This window comes from Epinephelus lanceolatus, chromosome 3 (genome assembly GCF_041903045.1).
Source record: "Epinephelus lanceolatus isolate andai-2023 chromosome 3, ASM4190304v1, whole genome shotgun sequence".
Classification (NCBI taxonomy): domain Eukaryota; kingdom Metazoa; phylum Chordata; class Actinopteri; order Perciformes; family Serranidae; genus Epinephelus; species Epinephelus lanceolatus.
This window is the reverse complement of record NC_135736.1, coordinates 4,891,006-4,916,031: the sequence shown is the minus strand read 5'-3', so window position 1 is coordinate 4,916,031 and position 25,026 is coordinate 4,891,006. Positions and strand designations below refer to the sequence as shown.

At 40.3% G+C, this 25,026-nt stretch overlaps 1 protein-coding gene across 1 annotated transcript in view; it reads left to right on the top strand.

The window, feature by feature from the left end:
* frmpd1a (FERM and PDZ domain containing 1a) overlaps window positions 1-25,026 on the top strand; it is a 79,692-nt gene that overhangs the window by 17,254 nt on the left and 37,412 nt on the right. Inside the window, exon 2 of the mRNA XM_033625214.2 lies at window positions 11,145-11,258. The gene's annotated coding sequence lies outside the window, so the exon portion shown is untranslated. The remainder of the gene's footprint in view (window positions 1-11,144; window positions 11,259-25,026) is intronic.

Here is a 25,026-nt window from a genome sequence, read left to right as displayed (position 1 = left end):
ATATGTGTGTGTGTGTGTGTGTGTGTCTGTGTGTGTGTGTGTGTAAAACTGTAAGGTTTTAAGTTTTGGTGTTTGGATCCTAAAAATGCAGCAACGGAGGCAAGGACAGTTCTTGGGGTGTTTATTGAAAGAATACTGTCTCAAAGAAAAAAGGCAAGAGACTGGAGGTGGTGGCTGAGGGCTGACTGGTGTTGCAGGTGAGGTTGCAAATTGTCCAGGAAATCCACAGAGGTTGAGCACCAGAAAAAAAGTAGCACTGGACACTGCAGGCAAGGCACACTGGAAAACTATACACAGGAAAAAACTCTGGTCAGTCCATACTCTAAATAACAAAAACTCAAAGAAGCTCACAAGAAGCCCTGAGGGGTATTCCAGGTAGGAGGTTCAACAAATTCTGAGTCTGACCCTGTACTCTGAGTTGATTTACCCTGAGATGGGAAACTCTGAGTTACCGGTTCCAGAGTATCTGATTTGAGTTAGTTCAGTCAACTCTGAGTATGTTCACTCTGAGTTAAGCTGACAATAAAAAGCCATCATAACCTTCATAGACATCCAAGGGCTCACATTGAATGTTTTAAGGGATTGACATTTTGATTTATAGAGTCAACTACCTTAGTTTATAAGTTTAAGGGTTTATCTCTTTTATTGCCCCAGTTCCTTTTTTATTTATTTTATTTATTTATTTATTTATTATTATTATTATTATTATTATTATATATTTTTTTCTTTTTTCTCTTTGTTGTTCTTGCTGGGCCATTTGTAAAAAAAATCATTGTTTTGTCCATTGTTTGAAGATTTAAAAACAACTTAAATGGTCAGAAACTATTTAAAGAGCTGTCATGGCTATGCTCTTATGTCTTAATGATATGACACTCACCATTATTGTTATTGCTCGTTGATGGCAGTTTTTCCTCCTGCTGAGGCTGTTGATATGTAGAATTACTGTTTACTGATGTGTGCACTGGCTAGGGTACTGTATTAATATACTACTGTTTGGATACTTGTGAAGTAAAGATTCGTCACGTTCCAATTCATTTTTCTCTGTATTTAAGAAAGAAAGATTTACATAATGACAGAGTTTGAAGTGCAGGGTAAAACAAAGCACAAAGTGTGTAACGGCACAAGCCAAAAGATAGGTTTTACAGGCTTATGTACACGTGATTGGAGTATCACTTTTCGTTATTTATTTATTTTTTCCTTTCGTTTCTTTTTCTCCTTTTTTTCTCTTTTTTCTTTTCTTAGCATTAACTTCTCCCCCTCCCTCCCCCAGTGTTCTCTGCTGCGGCACACTTTTCAGACAGGACACCATCTTGCTGTCTCCAAACTATCCTGTCCTACTACCTATCACCTATTTACTCTCCTAAACCAGCATGGGTAGCCATCACAATAAGGTAACTGATAACCCCACCAAATTCATATCCTGGAATGTTAAAGGGGTCAATAACCCAGTTAAAAGACAAAAAGTTATGTCTCACTTGCAACAACTGAAGGTAGATGTAGCATTTTTACAAGAAACCCACCTATGTAATGCCAGTGTTGCTGGCCTCAAACGAAGCTGGGTTGGTCAAGTGTATTTCCACATTTAATGCAAAAGCAAGAGGGACAGATATATTAATAAACAAAAATATTTCTTTTCACTCTCAAGAAGTAATTAGTGATCCTAACGGGCGGTACGTCATTGTTGTTGGACAGCTCTTTGCCAACCCTGTAATTTTAGTGAACTTGTATGCACCAAACTGTGATGATAATCATTTTTTTGAAAAACTATTTCTGACGATACCCAAGATTGATAATGGATATCTCATAATAGGAGGGGACTTCAATCTTGTATTGGATGTCACCTTGGACAGGTCATCAACAAACCCTCAGAGTCTTTCTAGGTCAGCAGGAGTTGTGAGTGATTTTATGTGTCAATGTGGCCTTTCGGATGTTTGGAGGTTTCAGTTTCCCCACACTAGAAGTTATTCCTTTTTCTCAAATGTACATCATACCTATACCTGTATAGATTATTTTCTTCTTGATAACAGGCTTCTACCCAAGGTTAAGACTTGCTCATATTCCAGTATTGTTATATCAGATCACAGTGCCATCCAATTTGACCTGGATCTCCCAAATCGCCCTCCCCCAAACATAATCTGGAGACTCAGCCCTCTTCTACTATCGGACGAGAAATTTGTAGAGTTTATTTCATCCCAAATTGAACTTTTCCTGGAGACAAACACCTCCCCCGAGATCTCATTTGCCACATTATGGGAGACTCTTAAAGTATACATCCGTGGACAAATCATAGCTTACTCCTCTACACTTAAAAGAGAAAAAAATTCCAAATTACATGAAATCCCCCAACGAATACTAGATATTGACTCGAAATATGCTCAAAGCCAGACTCCGGATCTTTACAAGGACCGCTTGAGATTGCAAACTGAATTTGACCTTTTAACCACTGATGAGGCAACACGCCTTATTATGAAAGCCAGGCATAATGTCTACGAATTTGGTGACAAAGCGAGTAGTCTACTAGCTCTACAAGCTCGTCAGGCAGCGGCTGCGTGCTCCATTACAAAGATCCAGTCACACACAGGAGAGATTTTAACAGATCATGACGACATAAATAAAGCTTTTTTTCAATTCTACTCTGACCTTTATACATCGGAATGCAGCGGGGACTCTGATCTCCCATGTAATTTCTTTGAAAACCTGACTATTCCTAGTGTGTCAGAGGACCAAAATACTAAATTGCGTGCAGACATTTTGGCTTCTGAAATTATTATAGCTGTTAAATCTATGCAAAATAATAAGTCGCCCGGCCCTGATGGGTTCACATGCCAATTCTATAAAAAGTTTGCCCATCTTCTAGCACCAATTCTCCAAGCTATGTTCAAAGAGGCGCTCTCTCTGGGTACTCTTCCCTTGACACTGAGACAAGCCTCAATCTCACTACTGGCGAAGAAAGATAAAGATCCACTCTTTTGTGCATCATATCGTCCCATTTCTTTGCTAAATGTGGACTTTAAAATATTATCCAAAGTATTGGCTAAGCGCCTAGAGAGTGTGATCCCCGATATTATTTCGCCCAATCAAACGGGATTCACTCAGGGCCGGCACTCTTACTCAAATTTGAGAAAGCTATTCAACGTTGTCCACTCGGCCCGGTCAACATGCCCTGAGGTAGTAATTTCGCTTGACGCTGAAAAGGCCTTTGACCGGGTCGAGTGGGACTATTTATTCTTCACTCTTCAAAAGTTTGGCTTTAAAGAGGGATTCATAGCCTGGATTAGATTGCTTTACTCTTCCCCCCTGGAATCTGTGATCTCCAATAATACTCAGTCTGGTTACTTCCCTCTCGGACGGGGGACGAGACAGGGATGTCCCCTGTCCCCTCTCTTGTTTGCATTGGCCATTGAGCCCTTAGCGATTGCACTGCGACACTGTAAGGACTTTAAAGGTATACAGCGGGAGGACCTAGAGTTTAAAACATCTCTTTATGCAGACGATCTGCTTTTATATGTTTCCAACCCAACCTCATCAATCCCCTACATTCTAGAGACTCTGAATCAATTTGGAAAGATTTCCGGATACAAGTTGAATTTGCAAAAGAGCGAACTTCTTCCCCTAAACTCTAAGGCAGATGAAATTCCCTCTAATCTTTTCCCCTTTAAAAGGGTCCAAAATGGTCTTAAATATCTGGGAATTGAGGTTACTCGCTCTTTCCCTGCTACCTTTAAGAAAAATTTTATGGCAGTCCTTAACAAATGTAAACAGGATATGAACCGACGGGCCTCTCTACCATTGTCAGTAGCAGGACGTGTTAACCTTATTAAAATGATAGTATTGCCAAAATTTTTATATCTTTTCCAAAACATCCCAATTTTAATTAAAAAAACTTTCTTTAAAGCACTCGATAAAACCATTGTCTCTTTAATATGGGCGAATAAACCTAGTCGTATTAGCAAGACCCACCTACAAGGGTCTAAACGCTCAGGACGGCTTGCGTTGCCAAATTTTATTTTTTATTATTGGGCATGCAACATCCAGAAATTAATTCACTGGTTTGAAGATAAACCAATCACAGTTAAAGCAGACTGGGTGCAATTGGAGCTTTCATCAAGCCAACACCACTTAGGCTCAGTGATTTGTGCGGCCTTGCCCCTTGTTAGCAATAATTTGAGTTCAAATACAATCGTTAATCACACCATAAGAATTTGGGTTCATTTTAGAAAACATTTTGGGCTACAGGGACCTTCTATCCTCTCATCTGGCAAACCACATGTTCACTCCCTCCTGTACTGATCCTGCATTCAGTCTGTGGTTCAACAAAGGGATCAAATCAATGTGTAACTTATATACACAAGACATATTTACAACTACAACTTGCCCAAGAACCATTTCTTCCGTTACTTACAGGTTAGGAGCTTCGTACAAAAGTCATTTACTTCGTTTCCGGATAAGCCCATAGAATCACATATTGAATATATTCTTGAACTGAAATCAGACCGGAGAGGACTGGTAGCCCAGATCTATGATCTTATCCAGAGCATTAACCCACACTCCACTGAAAACTTAAGGAAGGCCTGGGATTCTGACCTTGGAGTAGTTTTTAAAGACGATCAATGGGACTCCATCTTAAATCTGATACACACATCATCTACGTCTGCTAAGCACGGTCTAATCCAATTGAAAGTGGTACATAGAGCTCACTTTACTAAGGCCAGGCTAGCAAACATCTATCCGAATGTTAATCCATTATGCCCCCGGTGTAGAGGACAGCCAGCAGACCTAGTACACATGTTCTGGTGGTGTCCAAACCTCTCCACCTTTTGGAAAAGTATTTTCAAAGCTTTTAGTGAGATATTTGGAACCCAGTTGGATCCTGATTCGATCTGTGCCCTCTTTGGGCTAATACCAGAGGAATCTTGAGCTGCCTTACCAGCAAAAGCCTATGTCGTAATAGCCTTTACCACACTCCTTGCGAGGCGTTTGATCCTTTTCAGATGGAAACAACAAGCTCCCCCATCCTTTTCTCACTGGGTCAATGATGTTGTGTATTTCCTAAAGCTAGAAAAAATCAAATACACACTCAAGGGATCCTCTCAATCTTTTTTCAAAATATGGAGGCCCTTTCTCGACTTTTATGACCCCTTAACAATGAATAAGGTGGAACTCACACACGATTGATCGCAGAAGTGAACCCCCCCCCCCCCACCCCTTTTTTTTTAATCAATCAATTTATTTATTTATTATTTATTTATTTATTTATTTATTGATTTTTATTGATTTCCAGTCTGTATCTTTATCAGTGAGGTTGTTTTTGCTTTTGCTTTGTTTGTTTTGTTTTTCTTTTTTCTCTTTATTTATGTTTTCTTACTCCCCAAGTGTGCTTTATATCATGTAAACCTATGGGTGGGTGGGAGGGGATGGGAATGGTGAACTCACTGTGTCAATATATCTGCTGAACAATGCACTTCTACATTTTGGGGATGAATATGTAAATTGAAGTGATATGCATTTGTTCTGTATTTTTCATCTCTGTGGGATAATAATTGTAAAAAAAACAATAAAACATACAGTACAGGCCAAAAGTTTGGACACACCTTCTCATTCAATGCGTTTTCTTTATTTTCATGACTATTTACATTGTAGATTCTCACTGAAGGCATCAAAACTATGAATGAACACATGTGGAGTTATGTACTTAACAAAAAAAGGTGAAATAACTGAAAACATGTTTTATATTCTAGTTTCTTCAAAATAGCCACCCTTTGCTCTGATTACTGCTTTGCACACTCTTGGCATTCTCTCCATGAGCTTCAAGAGGTAGTCACCTGAAATGGTTTCCACCGCACAGGTGTGCCTTATCAGGGTTAATTAGTGGAATTTCTTGCTTTATCAATGGGGTTGGGACCATCAGTTGTGTTGTGCAGAAGTCAGGTTAATACACAGCCAACAGCCCTATTGGACAACTGTTAAAATTCATATTATGGCAAGAACCAATCAGCTAACTAAAGAAAAACGAGTGGCCATCATTACTTTAAGAAATGAAGGTCAGTCAGTCCGGAAAATTGCAAAAACTTTAAATGTGTCCCCAAGTGGAGTTGCAAAAACCATCGAGCGCTACAACGAAACTGGCACACATGAGGACCGACCCAGGAAAGGAAGACCAAGAGTCACCTCTGCTTCTGAGGATAAGTTCATCCGAGTCACCAGCCTCAGAAATCGCAAGTTGACAGCAGCTCAGATCAGAGACCAGATGAATGCCACACAGAGTTCTAGCAGCAGACCCATCTCTAGAACAACTGTTAAGAGGAGACTGCGCCAATCAGGCCTTCATGGTCAAATAGCTGCTAGGAAACCACTGCTAAGGAGAGGCAACAAGCAGAAGAGATTTGTTTGGGCCAAGAAACACAAGGAATGGACATTAGACCAGTGGAAATCTGTGCTTTGGTCTGATGAGTCCAAATTTGAGATCTTTGGTTCCAACCGCCGTGTCTTTGTGAGACGCCGAAAAGGTGAACGGATGGATTCCACATGCCTGGTTCCCACTGTGAAGCATGGAGGAGGAGGTGTGATGGTGTGGGGGTGTTTTGCTGGTGACACTGTTGGGGATTTATTCAAAATTGAAGGCACACTGAACCAGCATGGCTACCACAGCATCCTGCAGCGACATGCCATCCCATCCGGTTTGCGTTTAGTTGGACGATCATTTATTTTTCAACAGGACAATGACCCCAAACACACCTCCAGGCTGTGTAAGGGCTATTTGACCAAGAAGGAGAGTGATGGAGTGCTGCGGCAGATGACCTGGCCTCCACAGTCACCGGACCTGAACCCAATCGAGATGGTTTGGGGTGAGCTGGACCGCAGAGTGAAGGCAAAGGGGCCAACAAGTGCTAAACACCTCTGGGAACTCCTTCAAGACTGTTGGAAAACCATTTCAGGTGACTACCTCTTGAAGCTCATGGAGAGAATGCCGAGAGTGTGCAAAGCAGTAATCAGAGCAAAGGGTGGCTATTTTGAAGAAACTAGAATATAAAACATGTTTTCAGTTATTTCACCTTTTTTTGTTAAGTACATAACTCCACATGTGTTCATTCATAATTTTGATGCCTTCAGTGAGAATCTACAATGTAAATAGTCATGAAAATAAAGAAAACGCATTGAATGAGAAGGTGTGTCCAAACTTTTGGCCTGTACTGTATTTACAAAAAAAAAAAAAAAGCCATCATCAATGGAGCTCCGACTCCATTGATGATGGAGTCGGAGCTCCATTGATGATGGAGCTCCGACTCCATCATCAATGGAGTCGGAGCTCCATTGATGATGGAGCTCCGACTCCATCATCAATGGAGCTCCGACTCCATGATTCACCATGGCAACAGGTAAATGAAAGACAGCACCTCCATTTTAAACCAGTGGATGTAGAGATATCAATGCATGTGTAGCAGACGGTGCACGTTTATCTTTAAAAGAAGAGCCTGAGTCAGAGCTAGGAAAGTGTAAATAAGTTAACCATGAAGTTAATAAAAAAGTTCTATTCAGTGTTGTCCGTTTATTCGTCATTTATCAGACTTAATCAGACATAATTCTTAATGAAGATAAAGTGGTGGAATCTGACTGTGTATCAGGCTGTAGATACATTAAGGCTACATTATATTAATTATATACAATAATATATTTGTTCAGATTTAATCTGATGGGGAAAAACACAGGAGGCAGCAATTGAAAAATAGGAAGATTTAAAACATATAGGCTAGGCTATAGATCAAAGACAAAGACATGACTGTAAACTCACAGTCTGACCCAGTAATAATATGTTTGGTGATTTGCACTTGAAAAAATGTTGAGGTTAAAATACAGTAGATTTTAAAATGTTGGACATCTATTTGTATCTTGACTCAACAGCATTCAGTGTCTTTGTTTCAGCTACAAATGTAGTAAATTTAAAGACTCTGAAATGCTGCACCATTGCTCACTCAGAAATATGAACATATAATCCCCAATATTAGGCTATAGGAATTATGTTCCATCAGTGCGACCAATGACATCAGTGATAGAGATCATTAGTCATTGACACTACGTGTCTAAAGCTTCATACCGATTTTTAAAATTTAAATAATTAGACCTACACATTATGTGCAATAAACATTTGGGAGCTGCTCTAACAGACTGACAGTCTGATTCTTGTGCACAGTGTTATAAAACATAATATATATAAAAAGGACAGAGGTTTGATTCTGAGCTGAGGGTGAATTCTCGCTGTGTAATATTTGAATGTAAAGACAAAAACTGATGTCCAAAGAAATGATTGATGTGCATAAATTCAGTAACTTAAGACAGTCCTAAGGATTTAGACTGTGACAGACGGTAAATCTCCGCTAATGAATGCGCTTCGATACAAGCTTTGACACGGACTGAATGAATGAGGAAATGGAACAGCGTGTAAGAGGGAGGAGACAGAGAAAAACTCAGGGTTTATTGAAGAAAACCTGTCAGCGAGCAGGTTATATTCACAGAGTCTGTTACCATGGTGACTGACTCAGAGTTTCAGTTACCTCTCTTTCTGGAACGGATAACTCAGAGTTTCCCTCATCTCAGGGTTAACTTACTCTGAAGAGTCACATAACCCGCTTTCTGGAATACCCCCCTGGTGAACAAGGGAATCATCAGGGATTCATAGTTACCAAGTGCAACGGGATAATCTGGCATAGGAGTGGTGTCTTGACCAGGCTTTTATGGCAGGAGTGATTACTGATGAGCCCCAGGTGTGCCTCATAGTGAAGGCCCTGCTCAGCCAGCCACACCCTCAGCTGCCCACACACTGCCAGGGAGAAAAAACAGAAAGAGTGAGGGGAAAAAGAACACAGAACAACCCCAAACACAAAACCAAACCAAACACCAAAACAAACATCACCATGACAAAAACTTCAATTAAAAGCCTAGTCCCTGTTAAACTCCCAGTCACATTTTGACAAATACAGGCCTGTCTCAATTAGATGCCTGGTCTGGTTGCCAAGCAGTTCATTTTTATAGAAGTTCTTTGGATCTATAAAACCGAGATGTTGGCTACTCACTTGAGTTCACGTTTTAACTTTTGTCAATATGGAGAAGCTACACATCTTTAGCTCGGTTAGATTCTCCATATTCTAGATTCTGCCCTTTAAAAGACTGATGACAGATCCCAAACAGTATTTGACACTTATGTGTGACACATGGTGTTTAGGTTTCCCCACTGATCATACCCTTACCTTCTTGCTCCATTTTTGTATCACTCACATTTTCCTTACTTATCCCTCCTTTCTACCTCCATGTGTTTTCTCTCTGTCTGCCTGTCTGTCTGTCTGTCTGCCTGTCTGTCTGTCTGTCTCTCTCTCTCTCTCTCTCAAATTCAAATTTAAAAGCTTTATTGGCATGAAGGTTTTCAAAAAAACATTATTGCAAAAGCATAAAATACAAACACAAAATACACAATAACAGTGTTATGAAAATTAATCAAAATCAAATAAAATAGATACTTTTCATAAAATACATATGAATAAAATAAAACACGTAAATATATATTTTCATATCCTCTGTGTGTGTGTGTGTGTGTGTGTGTGTGAGTGATGGGCCGGCCAAAATGAACTCTCTCTCTCTGGCTCTATGTCTCTCTCTCTCTCTTTCTGTCTGTCTGTCTTTCCTCCTCATTCTCTGTCCTCTTCTGTGCGTCAGTATGCCTGTTAGTTGTTCCTGGTAGAGTGAAGCGGCTGCATTATCTAGATACATTATTGATGCACGCAGCACTCTGACTAACACACACACACACACATACACGCACACACACACAAAAACACACACACAAACTCCGACCATTCACTCACATAATAAAAACATACATACACTAATAACATCAACCACTTTGTTGCACATAGACCCACCCATACAGTACACAGTCACAAAAAGCATGTGCCTCGATTTGTTTTTGAATGTGAGTGGCTACAAGAAAGAGAAAGAGAATGGCAGCACACATGTATGCTGTTTCTTTATGACTGAGAGAACTGAGAGATTGCGCCTAGCCCTTCTAAATGGAGAAGAAGTCCTTGTGTTTGAAATGCACAGAACTAAAATTAACACTCCATTTCCAACCACAAGCTGAGCTTATAGTTTAGTGTTGTGAGCTTGCTTAACGCCCTGTAGTACTTAGGAAGGAGTTGAAGATGCAGAGGAGCTGCAGGAAACAATCAATCTCTTAAAATAACTAAAGAATTATCCAAAGAGATATAATCAGAAAAGAAAACAAAAGAAAGAATTATGAAAGAGAGAAGTACCGAGAAGTGAGATTTGGGGGAGGGGGGCTGGGGGAGAGTTCCCAGCATCTCTTTTCTCAGGGCTTTGTAAGGGCCTCATTAAATATGGATGGTGTTTGGAGCAGAGCAGGGGCAAGTGGGACTCCGCAAACAGCACAAGCAGCCCAGGCAGGCCCATCCCGTTGCGATGGAGCCCTGCTGTCTTTTTTCGCCTCATCTGTCTCTCCATACTTCTCCTCCCTCGATTCACTTCGCTGTCATCCTCCTTCTCCTCACTCCTGCATTTCCTCTTTTCTGGCCTTTCTCTCTGCCGTAGTCTGTGTCTGTCTGTCATTTGCTCTGATGACAAAGTGCATCTTTTTCACCGTGTCTGGTCTTGTCTTTTCCCCTCTACTTATTTATTCTCTTCTTCCTCTGTTCATCCTCCTCCTCCTCTGTGCTTCCTCCTCTCATCCGTCCTTGTTTCCCTTTCTTTGCTTCCTCACACTCTTTTCTCTCCCTCCTCTCTCTCCCTGTGATGATTACAGAGTTGTTTGATTAGCACGTGAATGGAGAGGGAGGCTCCCCTTCATTGTTCACTTTTCTCTTTATAGCTTTCCGTTCCTTTTAGATGAAAATGATGCGTGGTGCATGAAGCTGTCATCGATGGTATGATAGTACATTGATAATACTAACACTGATACTCCTGCTTTTGTCTGTGCATTTGTCTGTCTGTCTCTTTATCTATTTGTTTGTGTATAATACATCAGTCGGACAATTTATGAATATGCAAAATGATTCTGACTCTGTGATTCACACCACAACAATCTGAAGTACCCCACAGTGTACCTTAACTCTTAATCGTGATGCTGTGTGTGCCTTCAGGAGATGAAGACACGTCACACTGGTCCTCTTCAGCAGAACGATGGATGGAGAGAAAGCAGAGCAGGACTGTAACCGGCGCCTTCATGGAGCCCTGATACACAGGGCAGAGAGCAGGTGTGTGTGTGTGTGTGTGTGTGTGTGTGTCCATCTTTCATAGCCGATAATTACAAATATTACACACATATAGTTTGTATGTGTACACAAAAAGAAAGATGACAAGATTAAAGGATTTAGAGAGCGTGAGAGTGAGACAGGCAGACAGTGAGGGGGAAGTGAGTAATGAACAACAGATAAACGGTGTCTGTGTTACAGTTTTAGCCAGTCTGGTACCCTAAACAGACCTATGAGGTTGAGGTGAGGCTCAGTCTAATCTGGCTCAGCAGGAGTGACGCACTAACTCCCAGTCACAGCCTGCAGACACACTCTGTAATCCCATTTGCCTGCTCTGTGTGTCTGTGTGTGTGCATACAGAGCATTACACAAAAGTTGTGAATTAAGTAATTGAGTAATTTTTCAGCATATGCTATACTCAACTGTGCCTGCTACAAAAATATGTCTGTATACTACTAATTTACTTTGTCAAATAGAGAGAGTGAAGAGAGAGCTGAGCTGGAAAGCAAAGCTTTCAATTTACTGGTCCATCTGCGTCCCAACCCTCACCTATGGTCATGAACTCTGGGTAGTGACCGAAAGAATGAGATCGTGGATGCAAGTGGCGGAAATGAGTTTCCTCCGTGGGGTGGCTGGGCTCAGCCTTAGAGATAGGGTGAGGAGCTCGGACATCCGGAGGGAGCTCGGAGTAGAGTCGCTGCTCCTTCGTGTCGAAAGGGGTCAGTTGAGGTGGTTCGGGCATCTGACTAGGATGCCTCCTGGGCACCTCCCGCTGGAGGTGTCCCGGACACGTCCCGCTGGTAGGAGGCCCCAGGGCAGACCTAGACACGCTGGAGGGATTACATATCTTGTCTGGCCTGGGAACACCTTGGGGTCCTCCAGGAGGTGCTGGAAAGCGTTGCCAGGGAGAGGGATGTCTGGGGTGCTTTGCTCGGCCTGCTGCCCCCGTGACCCGGCTCCAGATAGGTGGATGAAAAAGGATGGATGGATGGAAAAACAGAACGTCATAATTCCATAATACACCCACTAGACTGCAAATCAGTTAATGCATTTTCAGATACACTACCTCTCATTGAAACATTTTGTCATTGATAAAAATGTAATCTGTGTTGCATTACTTTATCTATGGCATTTATTAGCTGTACTTGGTTAAATAAGCGACCTACCATGAGAAAGCTACAATATATAATTAACTTTGATAGTGTATGATGCATATTTAAAGATAACAGACTGAGATCTCAGATTTCTGTCAAAATACAAATATGGTTTGTTTGTCTGAAAATGTGGAGATCTCAAAGTCCTGTCAATATGTGAGGAGATTGATTATATCACTAGTTGACATGGCTAGTACAGGAACAGCCTACACAGCTCATTGTTTTTATGTCTCCGCGTCGGCAATAGCCTTTGCTGTTTTGGGTTGTCCATCTCATTCTTGTGAATGTGATATCTCAAAAGGGCTTTGAGGGACTTTCTTCAAATTTGGCACAAATGTCTGCATGGACTCAACGATAAATTTGTGCCTTTACATTGTATAAATTAGCCTAGCGTCTAGCGATCTTTTCCTCTTCTCATATGAAGCCAGGGACACAGCAGCATCTAACAAAGGCAACGGTACCAACCTGATCTCACAGAAATACGTGAAATGACCACGACCTCTTAACACCGCATTCCGTGGTGGCAGCACGTAATGGGTTGAAATTACGTGCTGCCACCACGAAAACAATGCCAATGTAAAGTCAATTAGGGTCCTCTCCCGTGGTGGACACACGGATTCCCTGATTCAGTCACGTCACGTCAACCTCGTTTTCCTCAATGATATCTTTAACATTCCTGTATACACATAAACGCGGAAGTGTTCTTGATATTAAAACGGCAAATACATTCCCCTGTTATAATTTCCCACCAATAATAATAATGATAATAACGTGATAGTTCGGCTGTTCTAGATATTTGTTATAGCCTATTCAAATATTCAATCACAAAAACGCCATTTCTAGAGAACTTGCTAAAATATCTGAAATGAACCATCATGCCTACTTTTTCTTAACATATTTCATCTAGGTGCAGTGTCATTACTAGTTAAGCTTTACTAGACATTTGATATTCTCTGTAGATGTATCTTTTTATGACCCTGTTTTACAACAAGCCGCAAAAAACCTACCGTCCCAAAAACGCCGTTTTTAGAGTACTATCTAAAATAACTACGATTAGCCAATATCCTTGCTTTTTTTCTTAACATAGTCCATCTAGGTGCAGTGTAATAACTACTTCGGCTTTACTAGATATCAGATTTATTCAGTAGATCTAGCTTTTTACAACCCTATTTTACATGTCGCAAACGAACCTACTGTCCCAAAAACGCCGTTTCTAGTGTATTAGCTAAAATATCAAAAATTAGCCGACATCTTTACTTTTTCTTACCATAGTTCATCTAGGTGGAGTGTAATAACTAGTTCGGCTTTACTTGATATTAGATATATTCAGTAGATATATCTTTTTACAACCCTATTTAGAGCCCTACTTTGCAAATCAGAAGAACTACAACTATGTTGCTGATATGTATCAAACTGCATGGCGCGGTCCCAGGGAATTGTAGTTTTTTAAAAAACTAAGTGTTTTTCCCAGATTTGGAAGTTGTAAATACTGAATTGAGAGTACACTGTGGACTTTAAGGGGATGGTAAACACATTTGTGAAATCAGTGAAAATTGGGTGAAAATTAATTTTATCCATATCTGACAGCACCCTCAGTTGTTGACTACACTCACATGATAGCTGAGGTCAAGAGCTCTCTATAACAGTTGGTCCCATGTCTGTACCCCCTTTAGTTGCTGAGTTATAAGCCCTCAAACATGCACTGAGGTCAAGGTTCAAAGGTCAATGGCTGAAAGCAGGAGCCATGTAGAATCTTCATACTGACATATGTTACTCTCCAGGTTGAGACCTTTCCAATGATGTATTTGGTTTAGCTCTACGACAAAGTTTAGATTTTTTCATTTTTTGGACACAAGCCATGCCAGGTGTAGTTTCAGAGAGCACTTTGAAGGCCCCGTGTATAAAATGAGTTTTGTTTGTTTCTTTGCTTGTTTTTATCTTTTTTACTGTAGATAGTTACTAAAATGAGTCATCCTCAGACAATACAATACTACTAAAAAGTAAAACCAATAATAACAATAATGAAATAAGCAAAAATAATATTAAAATCATATTGAAATGTTAATATCTATTTACAGAGTGGAATGGCCTAATAGATAACTTAGATAATATTTATTATTGTTTAGACACTTTATTATTGCTTAGATACTATTTAGCCTATTATTGTATTTACTTTTAGCATGTTCTACTTTTGAGTAATTTCCGAGAAGTTATGATAAAAAAAAAAAAAAATTAGACTATAGGAGACAACCTCTTTAGTGTCTCACATCAATTAATTAACACTATTTGTCAGCTTTTTATAATGGCTTTTTTTTATTTTTTTTTTTATTTTTTTTATTTTTTTTGCTGCTGTCTCCAGTTGAGAGTGGTGATTTGCTAAATACATTCTACAATAATAATTAGATTAACATTTGGTCTATAATATTGTTGGCTATATTACGCATTTTAATTAAAAAAAACGGAAGAATAAAAGAAATAAAAACCGAAATAATTACTTTTTTTTATTGATACTCCTCTCTGACACACACACACACACACACATTGAACATGCAATTGAATGAATGAATGAATGAATGAATGAATGAATGAACATTGGAAGTGGTTCAGCCGCAGTCCCGCCGGCTGGCGTGGTCACATTGAGATTACATTTGTTTTTTATTACTAACAAAATGTTTTATATTGACCGTATGAATGGTTTCGTTTTCAAATAAATATTTGGAAACGAAAATATGCTTTGGTGTACTTTTACAGAGTTTTGCAATATGTATATAGCCTACCTGTATCAAAATGTATAATTTTCAGCGGCGGTTTGTGTGACAGCTGCCACGGTCGGACGTATAACCAGCGGGGCAGCCTCTGGTTCTGTGGCGCTGGCTTGGGGTCCACTCTCCCCTGGTGGAGTGGAGGGTGGCCGGGTTGCCAGGGGCAGAAGGCTCCATGTGATGGTGTTTCCTCTCTGGTTCTTCCGTGCTCAGCCTTATTTTTATCTTCTTATTTATTTATTTATTTATTACTGGCGTTTGGATAAAGTTACGGCAGACGGATGGCTATCTGAAATGGAATGAAGCCCACAGACGGCGGACAGCAGCTACAAAACAGTAGTGGAACACGCCTCATCCGCCCACAGCACAATGCTCTTAAAGCCCTACGCTATCAAAAGCTGGCAAAATACATTTATTTTATTTTATGGCCTTGACATTAACCTGTCATATTGTTGAGTTATCAAGGACACTTCCGTGTTTTTGTGTGTATACAGGAATGTTAAAGATATCATTGAGGAAAACGAGGTTGACGTGACGTGATTGAATCAGGGAATCCGTGTGTCCACCACGGGAGAGGACCCTAATTGACTTTACATTGGCATTGTTTTCGTGGTGGCAGCACGTAATTTCAACCCATTACGTGCTGCCACCACGGAATGCGGTGTTAATAGGTCGTGGTCATTTCACGTATTTCGGTGAGATCAGGTTGAACGGTACACAGTTTGGCTTCATTACAACTCACAACATTCACCGACAAAACAACTGTCTTATACTAAACACGTTTTCCAAGCAAATACAACATGCTAATGTTATTAGTGCCAGCCTATGGCATTTTAGCCATAGGCTAATTAGCTAATCAACAAATTAGCCTAGCGACGAGCGGAGATTTCCTCTGCTCATATGAAGCCAGGATAAATCCCGAAGTATAAATCCCTGAGGGATAAATCACACACAAGACTTAAAAGGCTTTACTGTCTTCACAATTAATTGTTTCTTATCTGTGAAATACGAGTAAATACAAGCTTCGTTTCCACTGAGGGAAATGGTTTCAGCTTACAGAAACAGACAGGAGGTCTGCGTCACCGTGATGCTGAGCGTGAGGGTGGGCGAGTCCAACTTTCTGTCAACAAAGGGGGTGTTTTGAAAACACCCCCATTTTCACAGGTAACTTAGCCTGTCCCCCTGCCACAGGAAATAATGGATTAATCCTGAAAAGCTGTTGATGTAGCACTTTTCTCCTTATGAAAGTAACACAGCGATTATTCGACTCATGAGAATTTGGTCGGATGAGAGCATAGCGACCAAATAATCGACTAGTCGACCAGGAGACTACAGCCCAACATATCTCAGTAACAGAAGGGGAAATATTTGGTCAGATACTGAACTGATGACTCTAATCTTGGGTGTCCACCTTGAAACTGTGAAGATGTGTGTGTGAAGCATCCATGTTTTAGAATATGTAGCTTTGCGGGCAATATCCACAGCCTATTTGATGCATTGTCCATTGTCATGGCTACAGGACATGCAACTCTGGACAGACATGGATAGAACAGAACGGAACAGAACAGAACTTTTTGTCCCCCAGGGGTGGAAATTTGTCTTCGGCTCACCAGGCACAAAAGACAGCATTGTAAAAAGCAGACAAACACTAAGTAAGACAAGCATACAAAGTCAATACAAAACACAAATGAAATCAGCTAATTGTCTGTCAGTGGTTTAAAACTCATCAATAACTTTGCAAACTGTAAATTTATGTTGACTGATTTATAGAGGCATACAACCGTGAGGCAGTAGTTCCAGTTTTATAAATATTTTTGCACACATACTCACATACACTGTGATCTGTACCAGTGTGATTAATACAAGAACATTGTCTAAAACATAATATTTATATGAAAACACTGAACAGGAGTTAACTGCAAGTTAAGAGTAAGACTAGAACATACCACACTAAATAAGTATAAATTATATTACGCAGTTCCTTTACAAAAGTGTGTAGGTGTTATGTCTGACTCGATAGTTGTACAGAGTACCTTTTTATTTCGTTTCATAAAAGAAGCAGGTGATTAAAATCTTTTGTGCACCTTCAGTATGCATGAAATGCAAAGACACACTGTACAGAGAGGAATATGGAGAAGGGGAGATGATAGATGACAAAGTAAATGAATGAATGTACTGGAGAGAGCTTAAGTGTGGGCAACAGGGGATAATCTATACTGTAAGTGCTGCTACAGCCCCATTACTCAGCTTGTGAGTGTGTGCTTTTCTCTGCAGCAGTGCTTACCCTGCCCATCTCCGGCCGCAACATTAAAGGAAAAATCCATCCTAAAATCACCTCATCACCTGGAGATGACATTGGATTTCCTACTGTCATGATGTCAATTAAAAGGAAAAGTCCAAAAAGTTTTTACAGATTTGGAAAATTTAAGGCTAACAGCTTTGTTGGTCACAATCAGGTGAGGGGAAAAAAATCACTGCACGCGCTGAGGAGCTAAATTAGATCAAAGTTAGTTAATTTAATAATCCCACATGTTTCATCCAACCTGGTCTAAATCAGGTTAGTTTACTCATTGTACACCTGTGTTTTTTCTTTACTACTTTTGTGTTAATCAGATGAATAACTGCAATCAAAGAATTATAATAAATAAAAGCGTCTCAGCTTGACCTGTCTTGTCTGGTTTGAAGAGTTTGCCCCCTCTGCTAACCATTTCTTGAGGAAACCCTAGACATGACATCATGTTTGGTAATTATTTGGTAACCTTCTGTATGAAACATTCTGGGTAATGAGCTGTGGATTTAGCAATAATGACATATTACTTTGAAGTTTAATTGAATCATAACTACGGAAAAAATAATAACTAGAATTACAGCCCCATGGTTGTATGCCTCAACACACCAGTCAGCTTTCTCTTACAGTTTACATCCAGAAAACATGGAATTTTCACACACATCTTCCCCCTGGCAGCACAGAAGATCAATATAATCAGCACAGATTCAAGCTGTTACCCTGTTCTTGAATTAATGCGTTCATGAGAACAAGATGAATGCGAGGTCACAGTGACCTTGACCTTTGATGTATGACCACAAAAAACTAGCCAGTTCGTTGTTGACTCCAAGTGGACATTTGCGCCAAATTTAAAGAAATTCCCTTGAGGTATTCTTGAGATATTAGCCCTTTTTAAATGGGAATTGTGCAAATTTGCAGGAAAGCCCAATCAGTCTTCTTTTAGCATTGGCAGTATAAAAACAAAATCAGGGAGTGCAGCAAAATGCCGCCTGCCTACTTTTGTTCATACAGAATGCGCCTTTTTTCAGGCCAATGGGGGGCGTGAGCAAGTAACAAAACGTGTAGCTCAGCGTGTGACGTAAACAGTGACATGCTCCGAGGGAAGCCGCGGCTGGTCAGTCCTTCGGCGATTCTCTCATAATTCGGCCTGTCCTTCACCGTCCCAGTCATTTGATGGGTAATGGCCTCTTTGTTTGCGAGGACAAGGAGGGGGCGCAATTCCTTGTCTCCCCAGTTGCTCATCTTTACAGTGTCATTCAGGTTTGCGTTTCCCTCTTGCTACTAGCTGCTCGCTAATTCCTGCTATCAGCTGTTTCCTGTTAGTCCACCACCAGTGGGTCGCACGTGCTGCGTCATCAACAGCCCCTCCTGTGACGGAAGAGCTCCTCATTCTTTTTAAACCAAAAAGGTTCCGCCAATATGTCTACCCTACGAGGCAGAAAATTGGGCACCTAGGATCAACTCACCAATCCGGCTCTGTGTGTCTAAACGCTTGCAGCTTGCAGGCAAAATGGCTCAACATTCGCCGAAAATCTGGCAGTGTCAAAGGGGCTATTGTGTTGACAAGAATGGAGTGGACGGACAGATGTATGTACGGATGGACGGACAACCTGAAGACATAATGCCTCCGGCCACAGCTATTGCCGGCGTAACCACATAAACCACAATTTATTGTCTGTTTTTTACTCTTGATTATTTTGCAGATGTAGTTATCAAATTAATCACTGTAACTTTGTGAAGAATGTAAAAAATGGTGATTCAGCTTCAAAGTGACTTGATGTTCCCTTGGCAGTACTGTGGTGGAGCTGTCCCAATTGTTTGGGCTGTCTGCATCACTTACATCTAAAATAGTTTTTAGAGAATCTGTACAGATTTCCATCTCTCATTACAAAATAATTATGGATTACATAGGAAGTCAAAGATGATGTACAAAAACATATACATAGTATGAAATGATATAGCATGTGACAAATAATTCTATGAGGGTGGAGGTTTTCTTTAAGCTCCATTTTTGCAGTTGTGTTAAAGGCACAGAAAAACAGATTAACAGTTGTGAGAATCTGATTCCTCCCACAGTTAAACAATAATCTAATAGAGAGAGAGGGAGGGGGACACACAAGTGAGCGATGGAAGAGACTGGAAGGACCAGTGACCACTTTTATTTCACCAGGGATCAGATCTATAGAAGACATCACATTACCTAGTTACATGAATAGTCAAATATTTAGGGAAATACAGTTGCTTTCACTACAAGATGAAGAAAATATCAATTTAATGTGTAACAAGCCAATATTGAAAGCACAGAGAATCTGCTGTCTTCATGTGTTTACATCGTATCATTTGATTTATTTACGAATTAAAAAAAAAAAGGAGAAGAACTGAAATTGATGTAGATTAAACTTTTAGAGCTGATTCAGTAAACTTGGAGTTATGTCTTACACCTGTTCCCACAGTGGGGTTGCCAGATTGGCACTTGATTGTAACTGCCAGCAACAACATGCAGGTGTCTATAGTGAAAGTGCCTGGTAGCATGTGCTGGAGCTCAGTATGTAGGATTTATAAAAATGTTGGGGCACAATTAGGTTTATTTTGTTGTCTTTACATTACTGGATATCTCTAGGTATTTCTGAATGATTAGGCTTTTAAAAAACTATTCAAACCAAGCATGTGTGACGCCCCTCCCACTGTCTTGGACAGTGTTCCAGCCAGCCTCATCAGGCAGTTGGCTGACATGGGAGGGTCATCACCATGATTAGGCTAGCTTCCAGGCTATAAAAGCTGCCTCCTCTGTTCACTTGGTCTCTCCCTTCCTTCAGCTGACACCCACTGGCATCATTGCTTTTGGTTTGCACCTTCAACACCTCCACAACACACCTGACACTCACCCTCGCATGGCTTTCATGACTGACTTTGCTGACTTACACACTCAATTGATTATTTAAGTTAATTTTAGTTGAATAAATTCTGCTTGTTTTAAGTAAATCTTTTGTGTCTCCCTAATTGTCACATTGACTCAGCCAGTTTGTGACACATGAAAATGAAAATTACTCTTTTGTTGAACTGGTTGACATATGATGGGTAGCCACATTGATTTGAGCAAAAAGTTGGAAACCACTGTGTTAAACCATGTACACATTGGCCCTCATTTATCAATCTATCGTACAAACCAGCGCAGATCTTAGCGCAGAAAATCATCTTATAATGGGGTTCACCTTTCATTCATGAAACTTTATTACCTTGCCAGTCACAGTGTAGGAGTGATCGGGTATTGTCATATCCCACCCCAATACATTTTGCGTTTCGAGGTCTTACCCCTAGAGTTTATGACACGGAGAGGCAAGGCAAGGCAAGGCAAGGCAACGCAATTTTATTTATACAGCACCATTCAGACACAAGGCAATTCAATGTGCTTTACAAGAGAAATACATTAAAAACAATAGATCATTAAAAACAAGAGCTAAAAGCAAGAAAATAAATAGTTAAAAACAGTGCAGAAAATGCATTTAAAAAGCAAACATAAAGCAAAAGCAACAGCAGACAAATATAAAAACAATAGCTACAGATTATCCTAACAATAAGTTACATATCTAGTTCACTGGTAAGCTGCAGTAAATAGTAATGTTTTAAGTCCTGATTTAAATGAGCTGACAGTTTCAGCCGACCTCAGATATTCTGGAAGTTTGTTCCACAGGCGGGGAGCATAGAAACTAAAGGCTGCTTCACCTTGTTTGGTTTTGAGCCTGGGAACACTGAGTAAACCTGTTCCAGATGATCTGAGGGGTCTGGATGCTTCATAACGTACAAGTATATCAGAGATGTATTTAGGCCCGAGACCATTTAGTGCTTTATAGACAAGTAACAAGATTTTAAAGTCTATCCTTTGACACACAGGAAGCCAGTGCAGTGACTTAAGCACTGGTGTAATGTGCTCCACTCTTTTGGTGTTGGTGAGGACTCTGGCAGCAGCGTTCTGGACGAACTGCAGTTGTCTGACTGATTTTTTACTCAGGCCTGTGAAGACACCGTTACAATAGTCCAGCCTGCTGAAAATGAAAGCATGAACAAGTTTTTCTGTATCTTGTTTAGACAGAAATTCTTTTATTCTTGCTATGTTTTTAAGGTGGTAGTAGGCTGATTTAGTAATTGTCTTAATGTGACTATTGAAATGAGAGGCGTAATACGGCCAAGAGGAGAAACTTCTCTGGGCTAGAAATGGAAACGCTGACGTCCCAGGTCCAGGTTAGCTAAATGGTTCTATTTGGCAGCCTGAAAAGTGGCATCAGAGGACGCTAGAAAAACACAGTATGGAAAAGAAAACACTGATGCAGTAAACAGTGTTGCAGTGGACAATGAAACTCCCGCTGAGGTTGGAATATTTCATTTATACATCCATGATATGTACTAACATACAGCCTACATGTATTCATAATATTAGCTTATATATTAGTAATATTTATATAAAGGTTTATAACTGACCCAGAATGAGGAGGGTGTGGTCATGTGTATCGGCTGCTTCCATTTTGGGAATAAGAGGTGGCGAAGGAGACACAGATGGACCACCTTAGCCGGACAATAGTAAAAATTTAATAACCAATAGGCTACTAGTATTTAGAATATTTACACAGTTATGAATTTGTTTTAAATAATACTTAAGATATGGGGCATTGGTGGCTTAGTGGATAGAGCAGTTGCTCATATATAAGGCTGTTGCCACAGCGGCCCAGGTTCGACTCCAGCCTGTGGCCCTTTGCTGCATGTCACTCCCTCTCTCTCCCCCCTTCTCACTCAGCATTCCAATCAATTAATAAGAATACTTATGATACATAATATAAACATGCTTTTGCTTGTTAGTGTGGAATTTTTTTTTCGGATAGAGCCAAGCATGAGTGGAGTTCTTCCTTTAGTCAGCCTGGAGCCAGTCCCACAGAGCCAGGCAACTGCCAGCTGTGATAGAGAGAGCACATGTTCATGTGGCGGCTATACATTTTTATGTAATTAATGTGTGGCTGCAAATACTCAGATGCCAGTCAGAATATGGTCTAATAACAATTACTAGACTCAGCCAGATTTACTCTGCAGCACCACATCGTAACAATCAGCAATGGGTGTACCAAAAATATTCATGAAAAGTGTAAGGCTGAGAAATGGAATGTGTCTTGTGATTGATGTGAGAGGGAAGTACAGCACAATATTCCCAGCAGCTTCTAATGTTACACCTTTAAAAAAAAAATCTGCCGACATTTCCTGTCTTGATCTCTTATCTTGAACGCTGTGGTTGCAAAATGGGAATCGCTGTGCCATCTCAACACAATTTTACCAGAGTGGATTGCATCACTGGACCACTGGGCTTGTACTTCATCAGTATAGTCCATCAAAGCCACTTGAGAAGGGAAACATGTTTATGGGATTAGAGGGGTTTAGATGTGTATAAAGGCTTTGTTCCAGTGTTTGACATTTGAAATGCACAGACATTTGGCTGAAATCCATCCCTGATTATTCACTGTAAAATGAACCCTGGAAATCCACAATTTCAGAGCTTCCAAGTCTTTCTTTATATTTGTGTATGGATCCATTTCACTTGTGAGATTGCCATGCTGGTGAGCTGGTTGGATTATTCTGACAAACCTAAGTATACTTCTGCATTGTGCCTCTGTAACCTGAGAAGTGAGATACTGTAAGTGAAGCAAACAGGAAGAGTGTGCTATGGAAGAGATACAAGGGGTGCAGATAAGATGAAAAGAAAGAGAGAGAGAGAGAGAGAGAGAGAGAGAGAAGCAGGAGATTGGTATTCACAGACAGATGGATGGATAATGTGCTTATGACTCAAGATCCCCCAGGAGACATTGCTGCCTGGGTGTGTCACTCACCACTTTCATCATTAAGCCATCCTCCCTTACCTTCTATCACACTTCTGTGTTTTCAGTGTTCTGTTCATTCAGGTTTCTGCTCCTGTCACATCAGACTGTACCTGATGATGCACCGGACACTTTGCTTTTCTGTTCTTTCTTCAAATGCCTTACTCCTCCTCTCCCTCTCTCCCTATCAGCCCTCTTGTTGTCTCTAATGTTTGGTGCTAATGCCCATCATCAGCAGCATCCGTCAGGGGGATATTCCTCTCTGCATCTCCTCAGTGAGGGACACAGCAGGCTTGCTGAGATCATTCACTCATTCATTCCATCCATCTATGAATTAATTCAATTATCTGCCTCCATCTATGATCTATCCATTCATTCATTGTCTTTGGATTATGCATCCACCTTTTATACTATTGATTCCTGATTTTAGGGGTGTAACAGTAAACAGAAGTCACATACACACTATACATAGAGTTTGGTACAGTGCAAAAAAGACAAATGCATAAGGTTACCTTTGTTTTTATTTTTTTTCCATCCACATCACTGAGGGCCTGACCTGGGCGCTGCATACTGATTCAGTGGTGAGAACACCAAGACAGAGACTGTGTCATGTAAGATGATTGAGAAAATTCCAGGTACCCCCTCAAATACTGAGGAACATCACTGCCGGGTACGGAAACAGCACTGAACAGGAGAACAGTATTTTTTTCAGCTAAAACGCTTTTCTCTATCATGCCTAAAGGATGTTTATATCAGATGAATGAATGAATGAATGAACTTTATATAGCACCTCTCATGCACAAAATGCAGCACAAAGTCCTTTACAATCCAGACGGCAGAGACAAACAGCGAAGAAATAAAACCATGCAATTATATGAGAAAAGAGAAGAATAAGTAAATTCATCAATTAGTAATTAATCAAGTAATATAAAAACCACCCAGATACTGTAACTGCCTTTTTCTCCCTTTTGAGGTTGGGAAGAAAGAGGAAGATGTTGATGAAGATGTGCATAAGGTGACTGGAGAAGGAAAAGTGTGTGGTAGCCACCGCAGTGCCTCCATTGTACTCTGTACAGTGTGTGTGTGTGTGTTTACTGCAGCGATTTTACGAGCAAAAATTATCTGAAAATTTAAATCGTGCTTAGTTATATGTATTTACAATATTGGAAGATATTATTGGAAACTGTTGACACACCATTGACCACGAGTGTGCTGAATCCCTCTCCCCTTGCTGATGACGGGACAGCAGTGGTGAAATAATGAGCAGCATTGGAGGTAAGATTTGAGTATGCTTATGATTTTTACAACTGAACTTTACAACTGCTTATGAAAAAGTTATGGCTCACTAGCATAAGCACAAATAACACTGCTGGATGAAATGTTAATGATGAAGTGGATCTATAAGTAATGTGTGATATGAGAAGACATTAAATGTGATGTCTCTCACGTTTAATTTATATAATTTAGCTTCAATTCACCACCTCACCATCAGTGTCACCAATTCCTCCTTTCTCCAAACGTTCGCATAGGTCAGAGTTTCTCTACAGGTGCACACATTCTCCAGTCAAGTTTTGTCTTTATGGATCACAAGTGGCGTATGCCTCTTTTAGGTCTCGTTTTGTGTGTATGCAATGGTTATAAATGTGACCCAGGAACCAACAGGCAGGTCTAACAGCTCTGTTGTTTCATTTGCACTTGTCATAATGTGACTGA